Raw genomic sequence first — 12,119 nt, 5'->3', positions numbered from 1 at the left:
TAGCTTTTTTCTCCTCGACGAGCGGTCTTTCCGTTTTCATTATTTATGCGGCTTCATTAAGCAATGCGGAAAAAGCATATTGCGGCAATGGAATAACTAGTCTTGTAATAAATCTTTAATATCTAACCCGAGAGGTTTTATACCATCATATTTTATACAACCGTATACTATGTCTATATCTAGCTGTCAAGTGGCAACAAGTTCTCTTGATGAAAATAGAATTAAATGAGGAATTAAATATAATTTACTATAAATAATAATGATTATTTATATTAATTAGGATAAATAATAAATACTGTACTAATAATAGCAACTTTATTTACACAATACTCAAATATTGTACTTTTTATAAATTGATAAAAGGTTATTATAATAACGCGTGGAAACTAATTATAATAATAATTTGATTTTAAATTTTGAGAGGATTGCCTTACAAATGATGTACTTATGGTTTATTTGTAGAAGGTAGTGATAACTTAAATAGAGATTTGTATGAAATTTTGCTGTATGCAATTATACGAGGTCTGAAGGTTATTTACATAAAGCCCAGCTCTTTACATACGCTAATATATGCTGATTTATTGTTTCTACATCTAATTCGATTCTTGATTGGCATACAGCAACCGTATAATCGTCCATGCATCAGATCATGATAATGCATATTCGATGATAATATTATACACGGACGGTCGTTTACTATTCATATTCAGCCGTGTGTCTCTCCTCCGCCAATCTTTCGCCCGCGTTTTTTCGCCATGCTTACCGGTTGCGCTAAACGTATACTTCTCGCGTTCTGTTCTGTATCTCGCTCACTTGCTCGTTGTACATGATATACCCCGTTTGGGGGGACGGAAAGGGCTTCCCCTTCATTTCACTATTATTAGTCCCGCCACTGCCGTACGTCTCCTCTGTTGCTCCTCCTTTAAACTTTCAACTCATCCTAATCTATAGTATGGAGCTTTCAGGTTGAAACGACTTAGGGTCAGAATATTGTGAGCATATAAACCACGAAAACTGCTTCGAGAGTAATCGGGCGAGGAAATACGTTCCATTGCCCCTTATGCGCACAATGGGAACTAGTCCATGTGTCCTGGTCTTTGCAGATCGAAAGCTACATAGTGCCCCTACGCTATCGGCGTCAAACAAGGTTTTAATATCTGTTTCTGTTCTGGAAAAAGAAAGAGTAAAACATGTTTATAGCACCTAGCTTATGGAGACCCACCATACTTTCTCTGACTACCTTACTATAAATCAGTGTACTTGCCTGATGATTCGCGTGAGTGAACACTGTAACGTGATTATGAAATGTCGAATATGCATTCGCGTTTACGTATGTGACGTATGTGTCTTTTCGTTATAATAAACTACTGCGCTCTGCGTAAATGACTACCAGATTTATAATGGGAAGTTCTCATCTTACATTTTTCATCTTACCTTGTTGTTCAGATCAAATAAGGTGTTACTCTATATTCGTCCATTGCACTATTGCGTTAATAGCTTTCATTATTTCAATCTCGTATTACGTCGTTATGCCGGTCCGGATAACAAAAAGAAGATAACCAGGTATTAAGACTATCACGGTATATAATGTACAGAACTGTAGTTAACTTAACGATCAACTTTTGTTAACTACTTCGTATTGCCTGTTTAGTATTTCACCGCTGGGTATAATATTTGGCCTATAAATAACCGCTTCAAATGACAGTTTCTCATTAAATACATGTTTTATACGTAATATATTCCGCGTCGAGTCGAATGAAGGGGATGTTATATAGAAAAAAGCAGGAAAGATTATTCTATTATACTGAATCATTGAGACCAGATCATGACATCTCAGATTATCACTGACAAATAGAGATAACAGTGGCAAATCAATCATATAATCTTAAAGAAAAGAGTAGGTGCAGTATTAAATTCTACATTATATACAGCAATTTATGTTCGCCTACTGTTACCCATTGTAACTCATTTTAACGGCACAATGCCACGACTATAAGGACATTAATGTCGGATTGAAAGATATATACCGACAAACCACATTAACGGTACCGTCAATTGAAGTACCTAGATCCCGATTCATACTATAATATTGTAAAGAGTACAATACATATGTTACGTAGAGCCTGATAAATGTACTGGTTGTTGATAGAAAAAAGCTTGAACTTGTTGACAACAATGTGATGTTAATTAATGTTAGTTAATTAATACAAAAACAGCCTAGTAATTAGATTCATTAGAAATATACCAGTATAGTGATTCGATATTAAACACAATAGAAAGAAAGATATGATAATAATAATGTTGTTGACTCGTATTTTTCCGTCGAGCTTAGCACTTCTCAATAATTGTTAATGACTGCCATACAAAAGAAATATGACTATGGAACTGATGTACACATTAGTAAAATGCGTTTTTTTCTATCCAGCTGTGAGACGAGATCATGTGGATGTTATGACGGCTGAACAATATCTTTCAGCGCTATTACTGCTGCTATATAATTTGTTTCATCGTTCATTCTATTACACTAACCAGCCTCATTAACATATATTATAAGGTTTTAAAGGGCTCGAAATGAATGGTTTTAGTATGGCGTAAAAAAAGTGAAATAATATGTTTTTTTATTAAGCATGGCGATGAAAATTATAGTTACATTTGAACAAATTTTTTTTTATACGATCACCAATTTTATAATTTTATAATAATTATATAAAGTATTTACGTACATTCGGAGTTTCATTCTATATCCATGGATGCATAGGCTTCGGGGTATACCTGTACATACAACACATACACATAACTGTACAATTTGTAGTTTTAAATTGGTTGGCAATGTCGAGACGAACTGACCTTAAAGATATTGGCACCTGCTGGTGTTGATGAACTCACAGATCACGTGAGTCTCACATTCGCCGTTATTATTATGAACTTAAACATCCGGGTACTGTTTTTATAATGTTTAAGTGGCCTAGAGATGGTATAGAATATTACGTAACACCCCCTCGCCAATCAAATTGTTATACTGTACCTTTATTTTCCGATTATTTGCATTGCTTGCGTTTTTGTACTTTTATTTTCTCAATTTGCTAAGAAGTAGTAAGTGTATTTACACTTAATAATACAATAATACATGTTCTTATTCCCATAAATAGATCACATCAGATGGTGTTATATTATAGAAAATATCGATTATCAATATTACGCTGTAGGCCTATCTCATTAGAATTTTTAAAAGTACAGTGTGTAAATTTATAAATACACTTTGTTCTGATAGAAATCACAATTGCAAAATTCCTTCTACAGTAACCACAAGTTAATATTATTTAGTTTTAAAATTACTTTAGGTCTACTATTTTAAGAATACTGTAACACACAACTCGGTGTGCACTACGGTGCTCATTATGTGAAGGGCGTTAACGTAGCAATGATTACAATGCCACTGAACCGATTACAATAGTTATTCCAGGTACAGCTAAAATAAATACTAATTACAATGACTACGATAATTTTACCTTTTGCAGTATTTACTGTCTAGAATGTAAAGGCCATTTGAGTATTACTATTCATATGGCGTTTATTTTCTTTATGTCGATGTAAACGCATCAATTATTATTATCATCAGAAGTATAATTATCATCAATATTATTACAAACCAGTATATACACAATACACATGTTTATTATAAGCATTCAACATTATATTAATTTATCATGCTACTATATTATTTAAACTAACTACAATGTAAAATGGATTTAACGAATTTTCTTTCGTAGTTGACATAACAACCATTATGTATATTTTATATACTAATTTCCAATATTAGACTTTTATTGTAGATTTTTAATCGATGGATACTGTTAACACATGCATATAAACGATTATTCAACGTTATTACTGTTGTACCTGGATTTCCCGTGAGATATTATAATAATTCTGATGTAAATTGATTGAGGATCATTTAACACAAAAAACCAATGCCTGATGTTGTTATAGTCTGGTTCTATTTAAGTCAAATAAAGAGTTTAACGTAATGTATGCATATTGATTGTAAATGCAAGAAGACACCAATGAAAATTAATAAGAGACACTCACTGTGAACTACCGTAGTAATAGCTACGACAACAAAGTACCGTAGCTATAGCACGGCAGTAAAGTACAGTAGTCTATAGCTACGGATTGCATTGAATTATTTCTAATCAATGTAGTTAGTCCACATGTGATATTTTGATATGCAACCGGGTCCATTCGGATGATGGTGCGCTTAGTCCTATGGGAACCGAACTTTACAGTGCATACAATGAGCGAAATAGTAAAGAACATTATACTGTAGTAGTTTAATATTGCTACGTATGAATAGGCCTACGACTATCTCAAACTCACAAAAATATTCCATGGCTACATCCAGGGGGTCGTATCCAAGATTTGAGGGGGAGGCTGCAGAGATCTGCTGCATGCATAGAACCGAATGTGGGATGGTGAAGAGGGATGTGGGTATATAGTCGATCACTCAAAACTTTTACTCAATCCATTATTCGTATGTCACGTCGTGCACGAAAAATTCCCCAGTCACTTATCTTAAAACATCTGTTCGTGGGGTAATGTTTATAAAACCTTGAAGATATGTTGCCAACTGTTATTCTGACGATAGTCGTATTATAAGTCTAGTAGATATCATTTATTTCTTCGTTGAAATTTAAAGATCATGAACCTTTGAAGTTATTATTTATCTCTAAAATAATAAAAATACACAAAAGTATTTTGTCGTAGGCGTCATAGGCAACAGAGGCATGTTGTATTGTTTTTTTTACTAGGCTTAATAATAACTACTAGTCTACAAACTATACTAAAGGCTAGACGAAGATAATTTAAAATGCTCATGGTTCCCTGTAGTTGTGTACATTAACACTTGTTATGTAATGTCTGATTTTTGAAGCCAGTTAGCATTAACTGGTCAGTCAGTGGGTCTATGGGTTGATATTAATGACCTTAATTATTGAATTCAGCGTCAAGAAGAAGCTTATAACTGATCATGGCTATTTAATGCATAATTCAACACAAAATCATATCGATCCTTAGTTTGGTCGACTCTTTCTCTAGAGAATTGTGTATACATTCAAAATATATTTGAAGAAATGGAGTGAATATAGAAGAATATGTCATGTATGTTGCCGTCTGCCTTGTACATTATGGTTTTGCCATTAAAAAAAAATTATTATAGACCGAACATTAAATCTAAAATGTCTATGTTGTTTGTGAAATAGGACCTGAACCGTCTAAGTACCCATCATCGACTATCAGATGTTAGATCAGTAGCAGAAGGACTGACGGACGCACAGCGTCATAACGATTACTATAAGTTAGTAGGCCTATATAAACCGATACTTACGGTACGCCTCACAACACTATACACTGATGATGATTACGTTTCATGGTTCAGTATCTCCTCATGGAAGCTATATATTTCCTTCAACGTTTGAGCAATCGGACACTTCCAGGATGAATAAAAATGAAATTTTCATTTTCAATCGAAGAAATAAATTAATATTGACATGCAGAATTATTATATAGGCTAACATGACAGATGTCGTAAAGAAGTGATTGTACCAAGATGGCGTCATTAGCAGAGCATTTAGCATACTGTAAGATGATACATAAGTATATAGTATAACTAGAGAATACAATTTGCTCTTTTGGCTATCATTTTTGTCAGTGACCATTGCGTAATGCATAGAGGGAAACGGTGTCTCCTTTTTATGTGAAAGTTTGACAATGAATTAATGTAGTGTTCTGCTATTAATGGAGTGCGAAATTAATGACTTCAATTCCTAAAAGTCATCTCCAATCGGGCCTCAACAATATTACTATTGAGATGCAGGTGTGACGATATACGACAATGCTTTCAGTAAGGATCTCCCAAAACACTGCAATGTTGGTCAGATATTTGTTAGGAGGAATAATGATGAATAGAATGGTTATATATAAATTAGCAAGTATCTAGAAATGTAAAGCAACGCAGGCTTGATTCTAAATATACCGTGTATTCTATCATCTGGATTGGAACCTAGTATAGGCTATGTTGTGTAAATTATTAATAGGACAGTATTGGTTCCATCTAGTAATACTAATTACTGATGCCCGATGTTATTTTGTATCTATCTCAGCTGGTCATTATTATGGTACTAACTGTAGAAAACAAAACAATGAGAAAGTTTATGAATAAAAAAAAAACATGTAGCCCATCGCTCTTTCGTCTAGGTTCTGGACGGCGAAGATTCGGCTTAACATTGGTAACAAGATAAACATTTTGGCACACATGGCGTGTTATACATATACTTAAGCTGAATAGTTTCGGACTAAAATATCAAAACTTGACGAGGAATAAAAGACGATAAATAGAATCTACTTGTTTTGTTTATTATCCGTGACTACTCAATCATGGACGATAGGCCTAGGCCTATGTCATGTCAATTCACTCCGTTACCACGTACTGCCTTTTGTAAATCTAACTAATTACCAGCTATAACGTAATGTAATTAATGATAATTCAAGTAAAACATGTTTGCTTGGCGATATGTATGGGTTGCCAGGTCATTGGCAATAATCATCTCAATTACTTTTTTTTTTTTTTACAAAAATGTATGATGAGTCATAACGTATGAATAAACTAATATGAAGTAATATCAATAATGAAAATTGTTGATTATAATATTTTATTTCACACTGCAGTTCTGTACTTTTAACTATCTGAATATAAATATCATTACAGAGTATAGTGACGTCATGCATGAATGTTATACTATTAATAATGAGTTTATAAACATCTACAGAAAAGACATTAATAGCTAAAAAAAGGTTCCAAATATGGAATACTTCTATCAGCTCATCAATAATACATGTATATATGTATACTTTGGTGAATATAATTATTTCGAGCGTACGTGCTTTTCTTATTCAATATTTGTTTTTACCACCATTTATGCCTATCATCAATAAAAATAAAAACACATATACTTATAACATATCTGAAACTTGTGTAAATAAATTTGTTAAACATTGTTATGAATTATAAACACTTAATATTATTAAATATATAATATTATTTTACTTATTTTAATTCTTTTGATTAAAACGATAAATTGGCCTCCCATTCTGCTTGTGTGCCTGGGAAAAACTGACCTATTCGATGCCTCGATTGCAGCTAGCTATCAAACTCAATGGGTTGCGTTTACTGTTGAAATTACGTTTAATTTATGTTAGAAGCATCGCATTACGTTTGAGTTCGATCTGCCACTGTACAAACGACTTAGCTTGTCAACCCTTTATTGGTTCTCATAGTAAAGTAGATATCTTTTTCTAAACCATCCAAAGATCATGTGATTACAATTTGTTCATATATATATATTTCATAAAATATGTTAACATTTTAGTCTCACGCTTGAGACCCAATTAAGGTTTTTGTTTACTTTTTTTAAATTTACAATGCTGAGTATGAGGGAGTTTTTCAGTAACTTTTTATTTGGATTTCCATAGGCCTATATGCCTACATTTACAGGCAAAATATAAACCCCAACTTGGACAGTGATATAGGCCTCCTGAAAATTAATGAATTAATTAATTTAAAAACGGTGACTATGAGGAAATCTGTTAGATATGAGACTCAACCGAGATTCGAACCTTATATTCCACATCATGTAAACTTTGATGAAAAAAATTACTATTCTCAAAATTCAGATTGAATGTGGCAATTAGCTAAAAGCTGGTTCGACATCTCTTCGTTCGAGTTCTTGTCTTTATCGACATTTTACAATTTCACAAGTAGGTTTTGGGGTTTAAGATCTACTTATGTCGAGTATTACGTAATTCTGTTCGGGAGATTTGTTGTCATATAGCCGATTCTATAGGTACTGATACAGTACTGTATCTTTGGTGTCCGGTATCATGGGCAAATTCTGTAATACAGTATCACATTAGTGACACATGTGTCATAGGCCATAAGCCGAACCTTTATACAGGCGTCACGTGTGATACATTATTATATGGCATTTACACATATTTACGTTTCTTTGATTTTGTATTGTCTGTCCATCTTCATTTTTTTTAAACGAGGTTGTTTCTAGTTGGTTTTGTCCAATTGCACATGGCGTTTCTCAGTTTTAATGCGTTGCGCATCAATTGGTAGAAGTAAAGCAGTACCATTGTTCCAAGAAAAGTCATTTAAACAGTATCAGAAAAACCGAAATATGATCAATCACAGATGTAAATTGGAAATATCAGCAGGAATTCCGAGAAGCAAGCGATTTGGTTATTTTAACATAATTAAAACTACGGTAAATGACGGAGTTTTGTTATATACATTGTCTCTGATTATACCAATACGGAGAATTATAAAATGTCTGCAGACATGTTCAATCATAAGTGACAGAAAAATATTAATCAGTATCATGTATGACCTATGAAAAAAAAATGTTTAAATGTTAAACCGGTATACACTTTCGGCCCCCAAGGGTTTTACATTGCTTCGTATTTCCCCCAAAAAAGGAGCAAAAGTCGTCATGGCTAGAATTATAATTACTTCATTGAAATGGTAGGAGCAGGTGGGGGAGGGGGGCTGCGGAATTAATCTGAACCTGGGGAAAGATTATAATATGTATGTATATAATAAAAACTATAATTAGGCCTATTGCTTGTAGGTTTTGGTTTGGTACAATCTTTTATATAAGTGGGTCAGTCATCGATCAATCAAAACGATTGAGTTATCAGACTGTTATTGATCGATTGGTCTGTTAATGATGGTAGGCCTATGTAGGCCTATCATATATCATTTATGTAGATTTGTTGCACGACATATATAAATATATATTGCCTGCAATATAACTGCAAACGCGTGAAAACGTCATGCCGATACGTATATGTTCGCGTTGACGTTAAATCGTTGCACGGTTGATTGCGTACAACGATTCACGTACACTTTAAACCTGCGCCTCATGAATTATGATTGATTTTTATTTGTCTGCTTTCAAATTCGTCGAAAATTAGAAGCAGTTTTGTGTGAAAAATTCTGAATCGTACATTATCCTAAAGGGGACAGCAGCGACTGATAACGGGGAAAACTGACACGCTAGGCTTGTTAGCTGTTTTTACGGGAGTACACACAATCTCCAAACATTAAAACTAATAAATAATTCAGAATGATTTATCGTCGCAGCAAACGATTTTCGTCCGCTTTACCATCAATCAATGTAAATTGTCAGCAGTCCTTTATTAGCAAAAACGATAGAATTTTTGATGATCTAGTAATCTTTTTGCGAGAAATTAATGCATATAACATTTCAACGATGGATGCAAATACATTCCTGTTCCCATTAAACTGAATAAGGTTTCTGAGCGTATTTAGTCACCATGGTGACTAGTAATGAATGCTTATTTTAAATTCAAATATTCAAAAAAAGAAAAAAAAATCCGTAGACCATTTGCACTTAAGTGTGGCCAACGTAATTTTCTCCTCTTACGATAGGAATTACTCATTATTGCGTTATCGAACCATGTTTGAAACGCAGAATGCGTTAATCAAACTCATTTTCAGCATTTGGCTAAAATATTTTTATTATTGATTTAAACATTCCATACCTGCATATGTGCTGGTTATTAGATTCAATACTAACAAGAACTTCGACATGTAAGTCATAGTGTAACATTATTTCAGATTTTAGATAAGAAGCCGAACATCAAAAAATCATTACCATACCTCGATAGGATCTGAAAGTATCATTTTAATCAACCGCGTGGTTGTTGAGTAGGCCTACTTTGTATTTTGACTTTCTATCTTTACAAACATCATAATGTGGACACTTAAAATGGACATCTTGATTGATCTAAATCAATCCTGACAAAATCCCAACTGATTGCTTTTATAAAACGGAAAGTAAATACCCACCATCTAACCCAGTTGATTTTATCAGCGATTTTAAACTTGTCATTTTATATAAAGTCAAACTCCTAGTAATTTTATAAAGAGGAGAAATTGATTGCCTACTTTTTTATAGTTTCATTAATGGTTAGGTGTCTACTAAACATACAGCTGTAGTTACATGTATACTTTACCAAAAGTGCTTGATGTATTATTACTAGTGTAGAATCGTTTCCACTGATATTGTATACTTTTATATAGCACCAGTTAAGCGGAACAACTTTAAACTCGTGTTTCCATGTCTACATTCATACTTTTAGCTTGTGTTAGTAATCTTGCCGGAATAGCAGTCGATTTCACGATGCACCGTGCTAGGCCTGACATCGATAACTTTCCATTTCTGCCTGACTCGCCTTAGAGCCAATTTGACTAGATTTCGTGTTTGATTTGCAAACTACGAAACATCACCGAAACCTAAATTGTGTAAGTGCCGTATTCAATTCAAACACGTTTCAGTTAAACATAATATTAACTAGGTGGATGACTGTACCTATGACCTCCTGTTTTAAACTTAGTTTATAGCCCATACAAATGCTATTATGCATGTATATAGATATTTATTTTAGGTCCTATCCGAGACTAGAACCCGAGTTTTAACGTGGTACGGTAGAGAGAACAGATCACCCTATCTCATGTAAAGCGGGATATCCGATTAATGATTGTTTAACGTAAAGAGAAAACTAAGGAAACCGCACGGGTCGTAGACACATCCATGAGGCCTTATATCATCAGGACATTTTCTATCCCACGCAATTGTCAAAATGCAATACCATACCTCTACTGTTTTTGTTACCAGCCTTATAAAAACCTCTCTTCTTCATTTATTACTCATTAACCACATCATCATTAAATGATGTTTATCGATATATCGCTGCACATGTGTCACTCCTCCGCGTTGTAAAAATCCAACAAACATATTGCAGTAGTAGATCATATCAAAATCATTGGCGCATTAAGTATATGTATATGGTACATCTAATTATTGGTGGACATAGTGTGTTGTAACGTATAGTACTTGGTTCGAATCCGATCATCGTTCGTCCTACTTACGTTTCGATTGACCTACCTGAACACAACACTACTTTCTATTATGTAGCCAAACCTTTAAGTTAAGAACTGTATATAGTGAGTAGTGGTTTCTGCAGTGACAATTATGACATGTATAGTGTCTGCAGTGACAATTATGACCTGTATAATGTCTACAGTGACATTGGCCTGTATGTTGTGACAATAATGGTGTCTGCAGTGACAATTATGACATGTATAGTGTCTGCAGTGACAATTATGACCTGTATAGTGTCTACAGTGACATTGGCCTGTATGTTGTGACAATAATGGTGTCTGTAGTGACAATTATGACCTGTATAGTGTCAGCAGTGACAATGGCCTGTATGTTGTGACAATGATGGTGTCTGTAGTGACAATTATGACCTGTATAGTGTCTACATTGACAATGGCCTGTATGTTGTGACAATGATAGTGTCTGCAGTGACAATTATGACCTGTATAGTGTCTGCAGTGACAATTATGGCCTGTATAGTGTCTGCAGTGACAATTATGACCTGTATAGTGTCTGCAGTGACAATTATGACCTGTATAGTGTCTGCAGTGACAATGGCATGTATGTTGTGACAATGATAGTGTCTTCAGTGACAATTATGACATGTATAGTGTCTGCAGTGACAATGGCATGTATGTTGTGACAATGATGGTGTATGCAGTGACAATTATGACATGTATGGTGTCTGCAGTGACAATGGCATGTATGTTGTGACAATGATGGTGTTTGTAGTGACTGGGAAGGATCATGAATAACAGGAGGAGTATAATGAATGATGTTTATTAATGATTACAGAGGATCATAGTTCCCATTGTGTACTAACATAATATAACATTAATGAGTTCATTAATGAAATCCAAATCCATCCCGCCTGTTAAGTAATACCGTACTGCCAGAGAAGAAAACACACTTTTGAAAAGCTATTTTACAATGAAAAAAATCAAGCCTTCTTGGTATGTAGTAGTACATGTAAAAAATAATTATGTTATTTAATTGTTGTATTGCATAATTTCAATGATCATTGATCTTTCCTGACTAGCCTCTTCTTGAATAACTGGCATTGATCTTTTTCATCCAGGTCTGTCTTACTGGAAA

The 12,119-nt window shown here is 33.9% G+C and overlaps 1 protein-coding gene across 2 annotated transcripts in view; it reads left to right on the top strand.

Moving 5' to 3' along the window:
• The window catches only part of LOC144854194 (small conductance calcium-activated potassium channel protein 2-like), a 74,689-nt gene that overhangs the window by 16,698 nt on the left and 45,872 nt on the right, over positions 1–12,119 (top strand). The window lies entirely within an intron of this gene.

Source organism: Antedon bifida, chromosome 10 (assembly GCF_963402885.1).
Source record: "Antedon bifida chromosome 10, ecAntBifi1.1, whole genome shotgun sequence".
NCBI lineage: Eukaryota > Metazoa > Echinodermata > Crinoidea > Comatulida > Antedonidae > Antedon > Antedon bifida.
Note: the sequence above shows the minus strand (reverse complement) of the source record. Positions and strands in the feature narration are given on the sequence as shown.